Source organism: Balaenoptera physalus (assembly GCF_965194825.1).
Source record: "Balaenoptera physalus genome assembly, chromosome: 19".
NCBI lineage: Eukaryota > Metazoa > Chordata > Mammalia > Artiodactyla > Balaenopteridae > Balaenoptera > Balaenoptera physalus.
Genome location: NC_138900.1, coordinates 53,135,482 through 53,152,682, shown reverse-complemented (window position 1 = coordinate 53,152,682; position 17,201 = coordinate 53,135,482). Strand labels below are relative to the sequence as shown.

Sequence of the window (17,201 nt, the reverse complement as noted above, 5' to 3'; positions counted from 1 at the left end):
CAGTCTTGCACATGTTCCCTTCTGCATGTGAGAAAGAGTTTCGATGGAGCAGTGATTCTCAGCTTAGGTAGGATATTGTATCCCTCTCACCCCGAAAAGTGCCTGGAAATGTGTAGGAACATTCTGGATTGTCAACTTACAAGGACGAGTACTACTAGCTACAGTGCTGGGGAGCAGAGATGCTCAATGTCCTTCAATGTGTTGGGTGGTAACACATAAAGAATTGTCCCATCCCAAACCAAATAAGTCCACTGCTAGAAACACCACTCTAAATATATTCCCATTTGTAACAAAACTGTATCACAGGATATACAAATCCTCATCTTTATTAGATGTTACCAGATGGCTCCTCCACTTGATGTAACTAATTTATAAGCTCACTATTTCTTAACTCCACATCCTTGCCAACACTTGTGATTATCAAATTATATACATTTCGAAAATCTAATAAAAATTTTCTCATTATTGTCTTAATTTATAATTCTGGGTTTACTTGTTGAGGCTGAACATATTTTAATGTGGCTATTTGAGTTTAGTCTTCTGTTAAGTCTAGTCTTCTGTGAAATGTCTATTCCTACCCTTTGTTTACTTTTCTGTTAATTGTCTTTTTTCTTATTTATCTATAAGAATAACTGTTCACTACATTTTAAATATAGTGGTTATGAATCCTTTTGTGTATATTGTGACTATACATCAATGGTATACGTTGTAAATGCCCCATCTGTGTCTTATCTTTGAATTTTGTTTGTGGCATCTTTTGTTGAACAGGATTTTAAAAGTTTCAATGTGGACAAGTTTATTAACATCTTTTCTGGTTTGTGCTTTTTCCATTTTAGTTATTAACTTCTTCCTTACCACACTACCCTCCTATATTTTCTTCATAAATTTTAATGCTTTGCTTACCCCACTTCCCACATGTAGGTCATCAATCTTTCTGGATTTTTAAAAAAATTAATTAATTAATTTATTTTTGGCTGCATTGGGTCTTCGCTGCTGCACACGGGCTTTCTCTAGTTGTGGCGAGCGGGGGCTACTCTTCATTGCAGTGTGCAGGCTTCTCATTGTGGTGGCGTCTCTTGCTGCGGAGCACGGGCTCTAGGCGCGTGGGCTTCAGTAGTTGTGGCGCGTGGGCTTCAGTAGTTGTGGCACGCAGGCTCAGTAGTTGTGGGGCACGGGCTCTAGAGCGCAGGCTCAGTAGTTGTGGTGCATGGGCTTAGTTGCTCCGCGGCATGTGGGATCTTCCCGGACCACAAGTGAACCTGTGTCCCTTGCACTGGCAGGTGGATTCTTAACCACTGTGCCACCAGGGAACTCCCGCTCATGACCTTTTGTAGTATATTCTTTCTCCCTACTTCCAGCCCCTGGCAACAATGGCTCTGCTTTCTATCACTATAGACTAGTTTGTGGTTTCTAGAATTTTGTATAAATGTAATTATACTATATGTACTCTTTATTGTCTGGCTTTTTTTCACTCAACATAATTATTTTGAGATTCATGCATGTTGTTGCATTTCAATAATTCATTCCTTTTTATTTTTGAGTAGTATTCTATTGTACAGACATACCACAATCTGTTTATCCATTCATCTTTTGATAGACTTTTGAGTTGTTTCCAGGTTTAGGCTATTATGAATAAAGCCACCATTAACATTCATGTAAAAGTCTTTATATTGATATATGCTTTTATTTCATTCTCTTGAATAAATACCTAGGACTAAAATGGTTGGGTCATAGGGTAGATATATGTTTGATTTTTTAAGAAACTGCCAGATTGTCTTCCAAAGTGACTGTTGCAGTTGATATTCCAAGCCAGTAGCTCATGAGAGTTCCAGTTATTGCAAATCCTTGCCAACACTAGATATAATCAATTTTTAATTTTAGATATTTTAATAGGAGTATGGTGGCATCTCACTGTGGTTTTAATTTGCATTTCTCTAATGACTAAAGATGTTGAACATCTTTTCCTGTGCTTATTAACCACCTGTATATCTTCTTTGGTAAAGTGGTTGTCCAAATCATGCCCATTTTAATCTTATTTTTAAATTATTGAGTTTTGAAAGTTCTTTACATGCTCTGGTTACAAGTCCTTTATCAGATATAAGTTCTTCAAACATTTTCTAACAGCCTGTGGCTTGTCTTCATTTTTCAAAAGTGTCTTTCAAGGAGTAGAATTTTAAAAATTTTGATGAAGTTCAATGTATCACTTTTTTCTTTTGTGGTTCATGCTTTTGGTGCTCTATCTAAAAATCTTTTTTTAATCTAAGAGTTTTTGTATATGGTATGAAGTAAGGACTGAGGAGGGTTTTTTTGCATATGGATGTCTAATTTTTCTAGCACTATTTGTTGAAAAGATTATCTTTGCTCCAGTGAATTGCTTCAGCACCTTTGTTGAAAATCAAATTGATGTCATATGTGTAGATCTATTTTTGGAATCTCTATTATGTTCTGTTGATCTATACATCTTTCCAATACAGTATTGTCTTAATTACTGCACCTGTATATTAAGTCTTGAAATCAGGTAGTATGAGTCTTCCAATTGTGTTCCTTTTTTCAAAAGTATTTTGTCTACTCTTGATCTTCTGGTTTTTTATATAAATATTAGAAACAGCCTATCGATTTCTAGGGGGAAAAAAAGTTGCTGAGATTAAGATTGCATTCAATCTATGGACCAATTTGAGAACTGACATTTTATCATATTAAGTCTTCCAGCCCATGATCATGATATATTTCTCCATGTAGTTATATTTTCTTTAATTTCTCTCAGCAGCGCTCTGTAATTTTCAGCATATACATCTTACACATATTTTGTTAGACTTAGCCTTGAATATTTATTTCATAATTTCTGATACTACTGTTTTTATATTTCATTTTCCAATTGTTGACTGCTATATATAGAAATGCATTTGATTTTTATATATTGACCTTGTATTATGAGACCTTACTAAACTTACTTATTAGTTTTGGGAGCTTTTTTGAAGATTCTTTGGAATTTTCTGTAAAGATTATTATGCCATCTGTAAATAAAGGCAAATTTAGTCCTTCCTTTCTAATCTGTATGCATGTAATCTATTATTCTTACCTATTGCACTGACTAGTACCTCCTGTACAATGTTGAAGGAAAATCTTATCCTGTTACAGATCTTAAGAGGACAGCACTGTTTTTCAGCATTAAGAATAGGGTTAGCTCTAACTTTTAGTTGAGCCCTTTATTAGTTTGAAGAAATTCCCTTTTATTCCTAACATGCCGAGCTTTTTTAAAAAAATCACGAATGAGGTGAATTTCGTTAAATACTTTTTCTTCATCTATTGAGATAATTTTTTGGGTGGGAGATCTGTTTTACATGGTGATTGACTGCCAGTTTTGACAGATACTCTATCAGGTTCAGGACATTCCCTGAAATCCTCTTCTAATTTTTAAAAAATTGAATGGGTTTTATTTTTGTTTAATGCTTTTCCTGCATTTATTTATTTATTTATTTAAACATCTTTATAGGAGTATAATTGCTTTACAATGGTGTGTTAGTTTCTGCTTTATAACAAAGTGAATCAGCTATACATATACATATATCCCCATATCTCCTCCCTCTTGTGTCTGCCTCCCACCCTCTCTATCCGACCCCTCTAGGTGGTCACAAAGCACTGAGCTGATCTCCCTGTGCTATGTGGCTGCTTCCCACTAGCTATCTATTTTACATTTGGTAGAGTATATATGTCCATGCCGCTCTTTCACTTCGGTTCCAGCTTACTTTTCCTCCTCCCCGTGTCCTCAAGTCCATTCTCTATGTTTGCATCTTTATTCCTGTCCTGCCCTTAGGTTCTTCAGAGCCAGTTTTTTTTTTTTTTTTTTTTTAGATTCCATATATATGTGTTAGCATACGGTATTTGTTTTTCTCTTTCTGACTTACTTCACTCTGTATGACAGACTCTAGGTCCATCCACCTCACTACAAATAACTCAATTTCGTTTCTTTTTATGGCTGAGTAATATGCCATTCATTGTATATATGTGCCACATCTTCTTTATCCATTCATCTGTCGATGGACACTTAGGTTGCTTCCATGTTCTGGCTATTGTAAATAGAGCTGCAATGAACATTTTGGTACATGACTCTTTTTGAATTATGGTTTTCTCAAGGTATATGCCCAGTAGTGGGATTGCTGGGTTGTATGGTAGTTCTATTTTTAGTTTTTTAAGGAACCTCCATACTGTTCTGCATAGTGGCTGTATCAATTTACATTCCCACCAACAGTGCAAGAGGGTTCCCTTTTCTCCACACCCTTTCCAGCACTTATTGTTTGTAGATTTTTTGATGATGGCCATTATGACTGGTGTGAGGTGATACCTCATTGTAGTTTTGATTTGCATTTCTCTAATGATTAGTGATGTTGAGCATCTTTGAGAAAGAAAAAAGGAGCTGGAGGAATCAGGCTCCCGGACTTCAGACTATACTACTACAAGGCTACAGTAATCAAGACAGTATGGTACTGGCACAAAAACAGAAACATAGATCAATGGAACAGGATAGAAAGACCAGAGATAAACCCACGCACATATGGTCACCTTATCTTTGATAAAGGAGGCAAGAATATACAATGGAGGAAAGACAGCCTCTTCAATAAGTGGTGCTGGGAAAACTGGACAGCTACATGTAAAAGAATGATATTAGAACACTCCCTAACACCATACACAAAAATAAACCCAAAATGGATTAAAGACCTAAATGTAAGGCCAGACACTATAAAACTCTTAGAGGAAAACATAGGCAGAACATTCTATGACATAAATCACAGCAAGATCCTTTTGGACCCACCTTCTAGAGAAATGGAAATAAAAACAAAAATAAACAAATGGGACCTAATGGAACTTAGAAGCTTTTACACAGCTTAGGAAAACATAAACAAGACAAAAAGACATCCCTCAGAATGGGAGAAAATATTTGTAAATGAAGCAACTGACAAAGGATTAATCTCCAAAATTTACAAGCAGCTCATGCAGCTCAATATCAAAAAAACAAACAACCCAATCCTAAAATGGGCAGAAGACCTAAATAGACATTTCTCCTGCATTTATTTTGATGACTGTGTGGCTTTTATCCTTTATTTGGTTTACATGATAAACACCACCACTGTATTTTCAAATATTATACAATCCTTGTATTCCTGGTATAAACTTTACTTTGCCTGTCTGAATTTGATTTGTTTTTGTTTTATTTAGGATTTGAATTCATATTCATAAATGCAATTGGACTAACAGTTTCTTTTCTTACACAGTCTTTTTCATTTATGTACCGAAATTATTCTAGCTTCATAAGATGAATTTAGCATACCTTAAATTTTGACTATTTTCTGGACAAGTTTGTATGAAATAGGAACTAACTGTCCTTAAATATTTGGTAAAATTGTCAGGGTTTGAAGTCTTTTGTAGGGGAGTCCTTGATTACCAATTCAATTTCTTTAATGATTATTGGTTTATGCGAACTTTAATTTCTTCTTGAATCATTTTTATAATTTGTATTTTCTAAAAAAAGTCCGTTTCAAAATGTTTCCAAATTTACTGGCATAAAGTTACTCATAAGTGTTTTTAAAATTCTCTATATATCCATACCTTTGTTCTATTTTTATCCTTTTATTAATCTATGTTTTTTTTTATTGGTTTCTTGATTATTCTTGCTATAAGTTTTTCTGTTTTAGTATTTTTAAGACTATTTTTTGTTTTGTTGAGCCTCTTATTCTTTGTTTTTAATGTTATTAATTTCTGCTTTTATCTCTATTATATTATTTTCTTCTACTTTCTTTCAGTTTATTCTGTTCTTCTAGCTTCATGAGTGGAACACTTAAGTCATTTAGTTTCAATATGTGTTGTTATTCACAAATCCATCTAAAGCCATATATTTCCATCTGACTACCATTTAGTTATAGTACATGAATTTAAAAAATATATTTATTTATTTATTTTATTTATTCGGCTGTGCCGGGCAGCATGCTGGATCTTTGCTGTGGCATGCAGGATCTTTAGTTGTGGCATGCAGGATCTTTAGTTGCGGCATGTGAACTCTTAGTTGCAGCATGTGGGATCTAGTTCCCTGACCAGGGATTGAACCCAGGCCCACTGTATTGGGAGCCAGGAGTCTTAGCCACTGGATCACCAGAGAAGTCCCTATAGTACATGAATTTTAACATATGGTACTTTAATTTGCATTCATATTTAAATATTTTAAAATTTCCTTTGTAGTTTTGCTTTTAATCATCTCGTTCTATCCCTTCCCTTTCAGGTTATGTGTGTCTTTATATCTAAAGTGAGTCTCCTGTAGATAGCATATCACTGGATCTTTTTTTTTTTTAATCCTTTCAGCCACTTTATACCTTTTGAGTGGGGAGTTTAATCCATTTACATTTAAAGGAATTATTGATAGATAAAATACTTTCTATTGTCATTTTGTTAATTGTTTTCTGTTTTGCACTCTATGACAGCCAACCAGCCAGCCTTCCGACATCTCTTATGCTCAGGCATATGACAGCTATAATAGAATTCTCTGTTGCCTTTCCCCATAACTTTCCACTCCAGCCTTGGAGGGGCTAAGGTAGCCCAGAGAAAAGGAAGGGGAACAAGACCAGAGGGGAATCATAAAAGAACAAAATATGAGACTACTCCCCCACTGCAAGTTCCTATGTCTTGGTTAGGTCTGAGCTGCAGAAGGGATAGCAGAGGGACAGAAGCTTTAAGTTGAATGAGAGACTGAAGTTTCTATTTAGAGTAGACTAGGCGCTTTTTTACTACTGAAAATGAAGCATGTCTATTAATATCTGAAAGTGAAGCTATGAGATCTATCTAGGAGAAAGCAGATCAGACAGAAGTCTGAAATGAATTAGTGAGAGGAAAACAAGACTATTTCTTGATTGCATTTTACTGAGTCCAGCATGTTCAATAAACCTGTTACATATTTATTGTGATTACTGATATATCTGACCACATTTCTGAGCAGTATTTTGTGTTTTCTATTTGCCTTGCTTTTCTCTCCTTTTTATCTGTGTACAATATTGATAAATTTTTCCATTTTAGGTTTGAAAACTATAACATTAATTTATAAATAAAGTTTCTTAAGGTCTAAAATATCAAGTTATTAGATGTGTTTCTCTTCCTCTTGTATATGACATAGATCTTTTTGTACTTTAATTAGCCATTAAACAATAACCATCCACCATCTTGTTATAACTGTCTATACTTTTGGATTAAGCTTTTTGAAACTAAAAAATTACTAAGTCTGTCTATGATTGGCCATTAATAACATTTATCAATTTTTATGCTTGCTGTACTTTCGTATATCCCATGTCTCCCTCTGGGTTAACTTTGTTTTTAATATACTTGTATCTTTTTATGGTTGCGTAGTGAATGTCTGTAGTTTTGCTCTCCTTTTTGAATGTTGATACAGATGAGTATAAAATTCTAAATTGAACGTTATTTCTCCCCAGCACCATTATAGTCTAGCATTTATTGTTTCTGTTGAGAAGATATCTGGAAGTCTAAATTGTTTTTCCTTTTTAAGGTAATCTACCTTTTCTCTGTGGTAGCTTTTAAGATTCTTCTTTATCCTTTATGCTCTACAGATCCATTATAAATGTGACTTGAAGTGATTTTACACTTATTTATCCTGCTCTCTATTCAAGGTATATATTTTTTAAAATTTTTATATTTATTTTTGGCTGTGTCAGGTCTTTGTTGCTGCGTGCGGGCTTTCTCTAGTTGCGGTGAGCGGGGGCTACTTGTCATTGCAGTGCACTGGCTTCTCATTGCGGTGGTTTCTCTTGTTGCAGAGCACGGGCTCTAGGTGCGCAGGCTTCAATAGTTGCAGCGTGCGGGCCCTAGAGTGTGTGGGCTTCAGTAGTTGTGGCGCATGGGCTCAGTAGTTGTGCCTCACGGGCTCTAGAGCGCAGGCTTCAGTAGTTGTGCCACACGGGCTTAGTTGCTCTGTGGCACATGGATCTTCCCAGACCAGGGATTGAACCTGTGTCCCCTGCTTTGGCAGGCAGATTCTTAACCACTGCGCCACCAGGGAAATCCCTCAAGGTACATTTAAATGTGAAGGCCGCTGATTTTTGAATTCTGGAAATTTACAAGTTATTACCTCTTCAAATATAGCTTTTTCCTTCTTTCCTCCTATTCATTTCCTGTGGATCTAGTTTTAGATGTGGCTTGGAGCCTCTCAATATATCCTCTATATCTTAACTGCTTTTACCTATATGTTATTTCCTTGTTTTTCTGTGAATTTCTCACCACTGTCCTACATATCACTAATTATTTCTTTGAAGTGTGTAACCTAGATTTTGCTCCACCTGCTGAGTTGTTAAAATTTCCATCTATAGCTATTAATATGTTATTTTAGTTATAATGCAAAATAGATTTTTAAAAGATAATCATTCTAGGGTTTCTATTCTGAGTCTAAGGAGAAATGTATACTCCAGAATGCATGGATAGAGATAATTTCTTATAATGTATCAATTATGTTACAAGACATAGCTGAGTGGATATTTCATATCTTACCTAATAAAGTCCTCTACTGTTTATTCTTATGATATATTATAAGAATAATATACTTATAATGCTAATAACTTTACTTATTCTTTTTCATTAATGGTCTGAGTTCATAGCTGACTAAGAAGATGAGGTATTTTGTGATTGTTTGAAAAGAACAGCAACAAAACAACTGTATTTTCAAAATAACATATGCAGGATGTTTGCAGTCAGTTTTCATAATTCAGTACAGTAAGTGGGCCGGATGATGAGTACATTTTAAGTATTTCAAATGCAAATACAAGACTTAAATAGTCACTTTGCTGAATTTCTTCCAAACAAATGACTTCAGAACTCATCCAAAACATATAATCCTTTTGTCTAAAAGGGAAAATGTATAGGAAATGCTAAGAGATCAGAAACAGATATCTTTAACGGAGAATATCTGGCATTGTAATACAGTAGGCAGTACGAAAGTCACAATGGTAAACTTCAAGTAAGTTTAAGTTAATGGTTATTCCACATCTGGTGATTAAATGAGGGTGGTTTGAAATGGGATAGCTTATGATGAGCTCATGTAATGTATTAATTATTTTTCATCTGACTGATTATCTATGCAAATGTTTTCCTTTCCCCTGAGGAGTATACACACATCTATTAAAAGGGAGAAATAAGCCTGCTAATAAGCCTTCTAATTAATATAGCATCTGTACTACCTCTTCAAATATAATATTCCATTACAGCAAGTATAAAGTGGGTAATAAGAAAACATGAATTTCCTCTGGATTCTTACAGACCATCAGAAGCTTTAGCATTTGACATTAATGATTAGCCATTCCTTTAAATAAAATCTCTTTTTGAATCCTGTTTCGATTCCTGTCTTCCTTTTGCCTCCTACTGTTTTCTTTAACCCTCAGTTCTACTCAGTTTGCTGTCTCTTTCATATTCTCATTCAAAGTATTAACCCGATTTCAGGATTTCAAATATTGTCTCTTTCTGATAGTCAAAATCTACTTCTACAGCTCTGATACCATTTTAAAATGTCCTTTGTTTATTTCCAACTGCCTACTAAACACTCATATTTGACTATTCAATGAGGACTTCTAAATACTATGTTTAAAGTTTATTCCAAAGGAATGTTTATGGAAGACTTAACTATGTCTGGAGCACTGTTCTGAGTGCTGGGCCTATATAAATCATGAGGCATAAGGAGCTCAAAATTAATGGAGGAGAGAGACCTATGAACAAATAGTTACAGATACAATGCAAAGAGGGCTGGGAAAAGAGAAATGTGCACAATGTGCTCTGGTTAATCCCCTAAAATCTCCCCTCCCTACTTCTAATCATTGGAGCTCAAAACACGTTAGTCATCTTTGACTCACTTTTCCTATATTCCGCATTGTGAAACTAGTTACCAAATCCCATTTGTGATCCTTTATTCCAAAAATCTCACAGAAATCCCACCCTCTTTTATCCTCCACTCCTTGCTGTCCCCATTGCCACTACTCTGGTCTAGTCTTTTTAATTTCTCATGGATTGTTTCAATATTCCATTAACTAGACTCCCTCTCTAAATCTCTCCTGATACAATCTCTCCAGTATTGGAATGCACTTTCATCATTTCACAGTCTTGCTTAGTGAACCCAGGACTACCACCTAATAGCTATAAACCTTGCCCAAGTTGCTTAACTTCTCTGGACCTCTTTTTCTCATGTGTACAATGGATTGTATCTCAAAGTTAAAAAAAAAAATGTAAGTTTAAAAAAGAGTGCTTAGCACATAGTAAGTAAATAAATATGGCTCAGTAAATGTAGCTGCTGTAATAATAATTGTTACTACTCATTCTCTCTAACTCCTATGACATTTTGTCTCTTACTAAATTCATAACATTTTTACTTTGTAGTTTTCTGTATACTTTCTCTCTCTCTCTATTTAACCACATGCTCCTTGAAGGCAGGGATTGAATCTTATTTGTCTTCAGGCATAACTTGTGAACCAATTTTTCCTTGGCCTATGATTTGTCACTCAATAGGATTTAACGGACTCCTGCCTGATTCACAGTTGATGGGGACAAAAAGCCCCAGAGCTCAATTAAAATGATACTTGAAAGATACCTGATATCACTAAAATCTATGGAATTATGTATTAAATGGCCCCCAAAGAATTAGCTATTTCAAAAATTAAAAATTATTACAAGGAGCATAATATATCATGTTATATCATATATCATTCACCATCAAAACGTCAGAAGTAGCTTTATTTTATATTACCGTATCTCTTGATGGTGATCTATCTGGAAAAGTAGGGCTTGCTGAACTTGAACACTGATGATAAAGCTCACATTCTAAGAAAATGTTTAAAATATGAAACAGAACCAGGGATGGTGTTGGAGAACTCCTCGGGAGAATGCAGTTAGGGAATCTTTGAGTCTTGACAGTTTGCAAACCCTTTCATAGCACATAAATGATTTAGCAGTAACACAGAGTGGCCAGAGTAAATTATTTCCATTTCTATCACTGCACAACCTATAATAAGTAACCAGATAAGATGCTGAATGATTCTATTGTTATGATGTATGCTGATCTGATTCGAGTTTTTTTTCCTTCTTTTTTGTTTTGTTTTGATTTCCAATGCCTCAGATCCTTGCCAAATCATTAAGCAAGTCACATCCAGCCAAAGCTGGCTTGAACAGTCTCAACGTACCTTGCAAAGGCCAGATCATCAAAACCCTTAGGATCACACAAACAAGGGGAAAATACCAAGGGGCCTCTCCTATTTGTCTTTCTGGCTATCTGTGTTCCATGGGAAGGAAAGAAAATAACATGAACAGGATTTAAATGCTCTGTTTTGACAGGTTATTAAGATTCCAATCACAGCCTGCCTACTCCCCCTGATCAAGCCAAGTTCAGAAACATAGCAGAATATCTCTAAAGCAACTACGCATATATATAAAATAAAAAAGTGCTAGAAAAGGAGGAAGAGTGGAAAAATCAGGCCAACATGAATAATTTGGTAGAGTTGTGGGGTGTTTAAAGACACATGCTAGCATGGGAAGGTATATCAGTGTAGTTGACTGGCACACAGTTTCCTACACAGAATTTAGATGCTGGTGGCTCAAGTGTTGTCAATCTCATCTTGTTCTACTACATAATCAATAGTTCCAACGGAGACATCCATGGGAGGCCAGGTTCTTATCCTCTGAAATTAGAGCCCACCCTCTGCATGAGATTTCCTACCACGGGGCCAGCTCTGATACTGGCAGTGGGGCACCAACTCTGAGTTCTCTGAGAGCCTTTATAAATATTCTTCTAATGACACAAATTTCACGGTGATGGGCACAGGCTTGGGTCCTTGTTTCACACCCTTCTCCAAGGATGAATTGTAATAAAACATGAGGGCTTCTATGGTGAGGGACACTGGGGAATCACTGCTGGATATAGTACTAAGGAGATTTTGAGTATAGGAGACAGAACACTCTGACACTCTGAAACTATATAGACTGAATGATGTAAAAAATGACTACCTTTGGTATAGAGCAAGAATTGGCCAAACTACAGCCTATGTGCCAAATATGGCTTACTGTCAGTTTTTGTAAATGAAGTTTTATGGAATGTAGCCATGCCCACCCAATCATTTACATATTATCTATGGCTGTCAGAGTTATGTGGTTGCAATAGAGACTGTTTGGTCCCCAAGCTTAACATACTGACCATCTGTCTACAGAAACAGTTTGCTGACTCCTGATACAGAGTAACTGAGCAAAATTACTTAGGCTCAGTCCTCTGTAAATCATGTTTATTTTGGTGAGAAATAACATGCATGTAGATGAAAATCTGGCAGGCCTGAGAGAATAGGTCATGTAGCAACAACACCCTCCAGGAAGGCACTTATTAGTATACCTGTTATGAGAAGGAGTATGTATTGTGGAAAGAGTATCAACTTTGAACCTGGATTTGACCCATATTTCTGGCATTTATTGGGCCTAATAAGCCTTGCCTTACAGGGTTATTGTCAGGATTAAATGCCATGGCCTATGTGAAACACTTAGTATTCACTAAACTGCTGTGTTTCTTCCTTCCAGTCTCTGCGTCTTCACGGTTGCTGGCACAGATCTGAACATATACAGGCACCTTACCTTGACACATTTTAAATAAATAGCGGCACCTGCCTGGAATCACATCCTGATTCTCACTGGTGCTTTTCCTTTGGTTGATGAAGAGCCTCTAAATCCCTTAGGAAGATACCACTGTGATGTCTTTGATAGTCTTCAAAACCTTTGCCTCCTTTATAGAACCTAGAAAACACAGAAAAGAACTCCAGATATTGATATAAAAGCGAAGCAGAAATTATTTGTTCCTTATTAAGTATGGGTTAAAATAACCATCCAGTACTCATAATGATAGGTTATTATCAGTGTTGTTCACATGATTAGATCAATACCTACCATCAAAAACACTTAAAATTACTACTTTGGTGTCAACATCACCCATAATGATCAAATTATATTAGTCAATATTAATAACTGCAAATGAAGTCAACAATTGCAGGCATTGTCCAAAGTAACTTGACGTACATTCAATAAATCATTTTTGTTTGTTGAAAATATAAAAATATACTTTATATTGAAAACAGCCTACTAATATTAATGCTATATTATTATTATTAAACAATAATAGGAAATATTCATCAAGCACTTTCTGAATGCCAGGCACAGTAACAGACTGTATCATGCATCATCTTATTTCATCCTCACAACAACCTTATGAGAAAGGTAAAATCATTATTCCCATTTTACAAGAAACTCAGACTGAGAGAAGTTAAAATGATAACTAAAATGTATTAAATAGCAATAGCATTTCACTGACAATTTATGTAATTTTTAACTCACAGCAGGAAGACATTTAAAAAATATTTGGCATAACAGAAAAATATCATGGGCATGTCAAGTTACACAGAGTCTGCTGTTTTATGGGTCTGTATTCCTCACTACTCTTTTGTGTGCTGAGTTCTTTGTACATCTTGGTCTGCAATTAATTTGATTACACATCATTTCCTATGCTGATTAGGTATCACTAGTCAATTGCTTTTTCAGATTTATTGATTTATTTATTTTTGTTCTTATCAATATTTTTAAGTAGATGTTTTTGGAAATCAAAATATTCTATAAGCTATGATAAAAAGACAGCAGCCTTGCTTCCTGTTCCATCTCTCTTAACCGCCAAGTTCCACTCTTCAAAGTTAACTAAATACTATCAAATATTTTAGCTGTTTCTTCTGATATTTGTCTCCACATTTCCAAATAACACAACATATGGTGGTATTTGCAACATCTTGATTTTTTTCTAGTACAGGCGTGACATCCTGACTTTGTAGAATGGAGGATGAGGATTTACCTCTTACACTTCCCCTACATGCTGTGCATGTGCACACACACACACTTATATTCTCCTTCACCCATCCTCCCAATATGGTTATAAAACAATTTCTTACTAAAACATTATTCATTGCTTACATTTTTATGGCTATGAGAATATTCTTCACAGCCGAGTTATGTAGTATACAATGGTTATATTTTCTTGCCTCTGCAGGTTTTTGTTTTTACTAGAGTCACTAATTATATGATTTTTCATCTGCTTACTTTTCAATGACACAGTCTCTCAAACTTGGACAGAGCTGTAATTCTCCTCCTAAATGGGTCAAATACGTCAGTTGATCAATTTGTTCCTTTTTGAGGGGGCATCTCTTCTGGACCCCTCTGGCCTTTTTGCTCCAACCTGGGCTGGTTGCCACAAAGCTGTCATCTCGAAAATTCTTTGGGGTCAAGTTGATTCAAACCTTTCTGTTTTCATTTGTTTTTGTCTAGGTTAGCTACAGATTTCTGAGAGATGCGTTAAAAAATCTCCCACTCTGATAAGAGATTTGTTAATTTCTTGTGAACAACAAAAAAATTACACTTATGGTTGAGTCTGAATAATCTCTTTTTTAAAATAATTTTTAAAAGCATATGGGATCTTCCCGGACCAGGGCTCGAACTTGTGTCCCATGCATTGGCAAGCGGATTCTTAACCACTGAGTAACAAGGGAAGCCCAAGTCTGAATAATCTTTTGCTCACAAGTCTCTTGCATTTCATGTCTTCCTCATTCTTATATTCATTTTGTTTTGCTGTTGTATGTCCTTGAATAATTATCTCAAAGAAGGTCTCTGGATAATAAAATCTCTGTCTTTCAACACCTAAAAAAAAAGACTATTTTGACCACTCTTGTTAATTTTTGTTTTCCTGGTTTCACAATTCTTGCTTCAGAATTATTTTCCTCCATGTTGCTTTGTGTATTTTAATTTTTTAACTCATGGTTAATCTGATACAACATATAAATTTCATCATGAAAATTACAAAATAATCCTGTATATTATAAAAACAGCTCAACGGACTTTCTTTAATTTGCCAATACACTCAAATTTGTTTATACAGAATATTAATTATATAAAAGGAAGATTAAACTGAAACTTAAGTATTAGGGACCATTGTCAGTAAAAGACAGATTAAATAAATGTGAAATTATAATCTAAACCAATATAAGGATGAAATTCAGAATTAAATTTACAAAATTTGAGTTAATCTAGAATTCTAAGAATCATGCTCATTGTATAAATTGTGGTATGGTACTTTCTTTTCAAAATTTGATCATTCTTACATTTATTTTACCCAAATCAAGTTTTTTATTTGGAATGAAAATTTTTTCAATTAAAGTGTCTTTTTAATTCATCCAAACAATACATTGTAAAAATAATTGATGAAGTAAGAAGTGAAAACAAGAAAAGTAGAAGAGATCAACCCATGTAAATAACCTCAGAGAATATATGTACAAGTCTTTAAGCTATTCTCATCAAAAATCAGTCTTGGGACTTCCCTGGTGGCACAGTGGTTAGGAATCTGCCTGCCAATACAGGGGACACAGGTTCGAGCCCTGGTCCAGGAAGATCCCACATGTCACGGAACAACTAAGCCCGTGCGCCACAACTACTGAGCCTGACGAGCCACAACTACTGAGCCCGCGTGCCACAACTACTGAAGCCCGCACTTCTAGAGCCCGTGCTCTGCAACAAGAGAAGCCATCGCAATGAGAAGCCCACGCACCGCAACGAAGAGCAGCCCCCACTCGCTGCAACTAGAGAAAGCCCACGCACAGCAATGAAGACCCAACACAGCCAAAAAATATAAAATAAAATAAATAAATTAGAAAAAAATCAGTCTTGCCAAGGATTGGAAATAGTAACCAGGAAAAGGAAAGGGGCATTAATACTTACTAAGCACTTACTCTATGCCTCGTATAAGAAGTATTGATACTTCTTATACATGATGTCATTAGACCTTAAACCCTTGCAAATAACTTATAAAGTATGTATTATTAGTCCTGTTTTACAGACAAGAAAACAGAAATTCAGAGAAGTTATGTACTTTGTTCTAGATTAGGATTCAAAGCAGTTTTTTTTTGCCTTTGTTTATTTATTTTTTATACAGCAGGTTCTTATTAGTTATCTATTTTATACATATTAGTGTATATATGTCAATCCCAATCTCCCAATTCATCCTCCCCCCCCCCCCGACTTTCCCACCTTGGTGTCCATACATTTGTTCTGTACATCTATGTCTCTATTTCTGCCTTGCAAACCGGTTCATCTGTACCATTTTTCTAGATTCCACATATATGCGTTAATATACGATATTTGTTTTTCTCTTTCTGACTTAACTTCATGATGTATGACAGTCGCTAGGTGCATCCATGTCTCTACAAATGACCCAATTTCATTCCTTTTTATGGCTGAGTAATATGCCATTGTATATATGTACCACAACTTCTTTATCCATTTGTCTGTTGATGGCATTTAGGTTGCTTCCATGACCTGGCTATTGTAAATAGTGCTGCAATGAACATTGGGGTGCATGTGTGTTTTTGAATTATGGTTTTCTCTGGGTATATGCCCAGTAGTGGGATTGCTGGGTCATATGGTAATTCTATTTTTAGTTTTTTAAGGAACCTCCATACTGTTCTCCATAGTGGCTGTATCAATTTGCATTCCCACCAACATTGCAAGAGGGTTCCCTTTTCTCCACACCCTCTCCAGCATTTCTTGTTTGTAGATTTTCTGATGATGCCCATTCTAACTGGGGTGAGGTGATACCTCATTGTAGTTTTGTTTGCATTTCTCTAATAATTAGTGATGTTGAGCAGCTTTTCATATGCCTCTTGGCCATCTGTATGTCTTCTTTGGAGAGATGTCTATTTAGGTCTTCTGCCCATTTTTTGATTGGTTTGTTTGTTTTTTTAATATTGAGCTGCATGAGCTATTTATATATTTTGGAGATTAATCCTTTGTCTGTTGATTATAGTTTTCTGAGTACAGGTCTTTTACCTCCTTAGGTAGGTTTATTCCTAGGTATTTTATTCTTTTTGTTGCAGTGGTGAATGGGATTCTTTCCTTAATTTCTCTTTCTGATCTTTTGTTGTTAGTGTACAGGAATGCAAGAGATTTCTGTGCATTAATTTTGTATCCTGCAACTTTACCAAATTCATTGATTAGGTCTAGTAGTTTTCTGGTGGCATCTTTAGGATTCTCTATGTATAGTAGCATGTCATCTGCAAACAGTGACAGATTTACTTCTTCTTTTCCAATTTGTATTTATTTTATTTCTT

At 35.3% G+C, this 17,201-nt stretch overlaps 1 long non-coding RNA gene across 1 annotated transcript in view; it reads right to left on the bottom strand.

The window, feature by feature from the left end:
* Positions 1-571: 571 nt before the first annotated feature.
* LOC309648075 overlaps positions 572-17,201 on the bottom strand; it is a 314,368-nt gene continuing 297,738 nt past the window's right edge. The window contains exon 5 of the long non-coding RNA XR_014256455.1: positions 572-3,939. This is a non-coding gene — a long non-coding RNA (uncharacterized lncRNA). The remainder of the gene's footprint in view (positions 3,940-17,201) is intronic.